The sequence below is a fragment of the Rhamphochromis longiceps genome, linkage group LG3 (genome assembly GCF_057381845.1).
Source record: "Rhamphochromis longiceps isolate RC_006_pf linkage group LG3, R_longiceps_female_GT1.1, whole genome shotgun sequence".
Classification (NCBI taxonomy): Eukaryota; Metazoa; Chordata; class Actinopteri; order Cichliformes; family Cichlidae; genus Rhamphochromis; species Rhamphochromis longiceps.
Genome location: NC_140559.1, coordinates 1986732 through 1991209, shown reverse-complemented (window position 1 = coordinate 1991209; position 4478 = coordinate 1986732). Strand labels below are relative to the sequence as shown.

Genomic DNA, 4478 nt, shown 5'->3' with positions numbered 1-4478 from the left:
TACTGTCAAATGAGGAAACCAGAAGGTAGTGACCTCTCTGTAGAAACACACTTTTATCTAAACTATTATTGTATGTTCTGAGCTCTGATCAAAGGCAAAACCAGTTTACTGATTATCACTTTACCTTCTCTAATTGGAGATCTTACAAAAATTGCTGAACATGAAAATGTTTCATTTTGCTTCAGACTCAATATTGTACACTGAAAAAAATAATCAGTGGGATAAACATAAAAAAATCATTGTAATCGGTTGCACGAAATTAAGTTATGTTTGGTTAACCTTAGTTTTTTATGTTATACCTGCACACATTTTTCTGGTAACACGAACATGACTTTGTTATGTTGTTGTTATGTTTTTCATTTCGGTCAAATATTTATAGAAACCACTTGTTTATCAGACATGAACTTTTTGTGTTAATTGTATTGGACTACTATGTGTTATATTGACAAGATTATTTTATGGTAAGCTTATTTTATTTTATAACAAATTTCTAATATATAATATATAATCTAATATATAATTGAGTGTTCAATAAATAAAACTAAATTAAGGCTGATCTTACTGTATGTACTGTACACTTTCTCTTCAATCAAAGAAATAAGCAAAACATTTTTGAACAATGACCTGTATTTTTGAAAATACTTGTAACAATGGACTTTCAATTCAGGCTTCCAAAATATACATGAGTCATATTTGTACAATGCATCTCTTGAAAAACATTCCACAACATTCCTCAAAGTTATCTGCTGTAACCTGAATTCAACACTGTGGGGCCTTATGACATTGCGCTTATGTAAAAAATAGTTTTTTTAATGTAAGAGCCATGAGGTAATATGGCAACAGGGGTGTAATTATTAAAATGACACAAAGAAGAGACTTAAAATAACATTATAACCCACAGGCACACAACCAAGAGACCTAAACTGACTAGTATTGGCTTGCTTCTATCACTAAACATCACAATCACTAATACTAGACGATGCAATCTGTTTGTAGTGGTGCACCTTGGGAAAAAAAATTGTAAACTGGTGAAATTGGTGCAAGGCACCATTTCCATTGAGAAAAATGGACATTCAAAGTTTGAATTTTTTTTAAAAGAGCCATAGCTTGAAAAGTGAAAACTGCAGTAATAAAGGTCCCAAGTTGAAAAGTGCCAGAAAAATAAGTTTCACTATGTACTGCAACTTTACCAGTGCTGGCTTAAAGGAAAGGATGGTACATATTCGAAGAGGTAAACATGTTGTTCCCACATCATAACTGGAAAACTGTTCAATCGTACAGTCTGGTCCTGAAAACCTGGGCCTTCTTTGAAAGGCTGTTCCTTTTGAGCTCCATAACCAGTTTCTATAATACCTCGAAGGTATACTTTTCCAGTGGGTAGGTGAGGTTCAAAGTGTACATTAGTCCAAACAGCATTGCAGCTGCTAGGGTATAGTTATCCAAATCCTGCCAGACTCTCTGGCCTTCAAGGACTATCCCGATGTCCTCAAGGCTGCCATTGGCATCTCTTGACTTTATGATGTGAATTCCCATGGTTGTTTCCTTATTAGATCGTTGGATAATGGCTTCATCTGTGGCCTAGAAAATGCAGAATTCCAAAATTTAATTAAACAGAACACTGGTCAAAGAACATTATACCAAATCTTATTTTAATCCGTGTCACTATTCCAAAAAATGTTAACATTAACACATTAGGTGAACAAAAATGGATTCATTACAGCATGTGATTTGAGTCCTCAGAATGCTTAAAAAGGTAATGCATGAAGTGAAATCTCCATGCAAAGAAGCAGAATACTGTCAGAGCATAGAAAGGTGTTCAACTATGAACGCCACACATAGTTCTAATGCAGGTAAAAGAAAAAAAAAAACGCACCCATGGTAAATTGTGAAAATCCCAGGTGATTTTCAACATACTCCTGGCATAGAGTGACAAGCAGCATTTTGTTAAAATTATTATTTTCCCTAAAGTGTATACACAAATTAATTTTTTTCTTACCTGGGCCGTGGGCTCCAGAATGTTCTGAAGTCTTCTTCCTATTTGGCCTCATCGCCTTTTGAAGACCTTTATTAGTTTGTCAGATAGCACATCTATCTGCGAGAGTAATCTGGACTGCAGTGGCATGGTGGTAATGCGCTTAAACTCTGCATTTATCTAAAAAGAGAAGTGGTCACATAAAAATGCTGTCAAAATCTCAAATCTCACAAGGTTACATCCACACAAAGTTGTTATTTTTTGTCATGTTACTATTTATTAGCTATGGGTCCCATGTTGCTGAGCAGTTCCATAGTTGCCCTTACTTCCATACCACCCAAAGCCTGTTTGCAACCACAGCAGTTGCCTCCTTCTGGCCATTTTGCAGTTCTGCCAAATGACCCAGAAACTACATCTAATATTGTCATATACACATCAAGGTCTTTCATTAATACTTAGTTAAATTAGTTAATTTGACCTTTCCAGAAAATTTACCTTACAGAATGTGAGATAACATATGCAAATCTTCACTAGTAAATAAAATAATGTTATTAAAACCTTAACTGTAACACCTCTACATAACAGCGCTAGAGAATATTTAACTGTTTAACTAAAACATTTTAGGTACAACCAGTTAACTAAATGGACACAAGTTTGTTAGTCTGTATTCACTGAGAAAAAACAAGCGAATGTGACTGGGCACACACTGAAAAAAAGCTAATGCACATAATATTGTCCCGCAGCTTAAGCTAGCATTATCGTTAGTTAACTTAAGGAATGACTTGTTTTTTCCATTATGTTGCTCAACAGCAATTCATGAGAAAAACTTCCCCATCTAATGGATGTTCTCTTCGTTTCCTCTCAAACATGTGGTTTTCAGTTTACCTCGACAAAGTAAAGCTCAGCACCAAACGTAAATGAAGCAAAGACAAAAAATGGCGGACCGCCACAGTGAATTTTCCCTCGCAGAACACACCCGGGGGGGGGGGGGGTTAACAGAAAACATAACTATTTTCTGTTATTTTGATATGACTGGTTTTAAAAGACTGAACATCCTTCTAAAACAAGTGAAAGGCGTGAGACTTAATTATGTTTAGACCAAAAATATAAATGATTCATGTTGGATATATTTACTGTATTTTTACTAATTTAACAACCTCATCATTGCATTAGTCGCTTTATGCTATAGCATTACGCTTACATTAGCTTGAAGCTCAAGGTCGTCATTTTATTTAATTTCTTTTTCTGGGCTTACAAACAGGACACACACCATTTAGATAACCGTTACACTGAATCTTGGGTCTGTGTTGAGTCTTCCAACTGCTGACTACAGAAGCTAGATTGACCTTTCAGCATGTTTATAGCGGCTGTGGCTATGTGCTGGTAATGTTACCGTGTGTGAGCAGTCACATTGGCAGCAGACATGTTTCAACAAACTAGTCATATCCCGGCCCTACATTAGCTTGTTTAATGGTTAAGACACTGCAGGTACCACCACTTACTACAGACACCTCTGTTAATTTAGACTGAAAGAATATACAAACAATATTAACTCACATTATATATGTTAATTACTAATTTGCTTATCGCATAATTTCGGTTACCATTAGCTAACTGGAGCTAGCTAACATTGGCCTTTCATGGTTTTCGATAAACAGCCCACATACCTGTAAAATAACAACACCCCAGTAAAAGTCCACATATATAAACGGTCTACACTCTTTCTCACTGGTGTGTTAGCTTTAAAATCTTATTTACCTTCAAGTGTAAAACTCCAGATGGTAGTAGATTTTCCAAAGCGAGAGACAAAAATGGCGGACAGAGCAGCCGATTTTTCCTTTCCAGGGGGCGGAGCTTGAGGATAAAACACGGCTAACTTGTTTCTTTTCAACATGATTTGTTCTAAAAGAATGAATATTCTTAAAGAATATGTGAAAATTAAAAGACAAAAATATGTTTAGATGTGAAATTTAAATTAGTCATGCTGGATATATGAAGTAATTCTATGCAAATTCAACAACCACCCTATTGCATTTTTTTCAGTGTATATGTAAATGTTTGATATCGTCAAGTTGGCGTTTTTGTAATTTTCAAAAAAGTAACAAGTGGACTTGTTAGATTTGTTCTATAAAACCTTTGGGGTTTTCTCAGGTTACTGAGTTTATACAGTCATTAAAGGGTTGGACAGTGGCACCAAAGTATTAAACTTTTATTTAACATTTAACTGTGATATATTGACCAACAAGCATTTTATAATGCTCATGTTTCAAGAGTTTTTTGGCAATAAAACAAAACATTGTTCTTGAAGTGTTGTCCCTCCTAAAACGAAATATAATGGTATTTTTGGCCATGTGACCATACCAATGCATCTTTAAAACCAGGAATTCAGTAAATGACGTGCCTTGATGCTTAAAGAAACATAAACAAGGTTACACAAAGATTATTCTGCTTCACCAACATGCAAATCATTAGGAAAATCAAGCAGAAGTAGATAAAAACAAAAAAG

The 4478-nt window shown here is 35.0% G+C and overlaps 1 long non-coding RNA gene across 1 annotated transcript; it reads right to left on the bottom strand.

Annotated features, from left to right (window-relative positions):
• Positions 1 to 748: 748 nt before the first annotated feature.
• Positions 749 to 3809, bottom strand: LOC146672500 (uncharacterized). The gene is made up of 3 exons (XR_014908275.1): positions 3731 to 3809; positions 1997 to 2152; positions 749 to 1578 (listed from the first exon to the last, which is right to left on the bottom strand). It is a non-coding gene; the product is annotated as an uncharacterized LOC146672500 (long non-coding RNA).
• Positions 3810 to 4478: the final 669 nt, after the last annotated feature.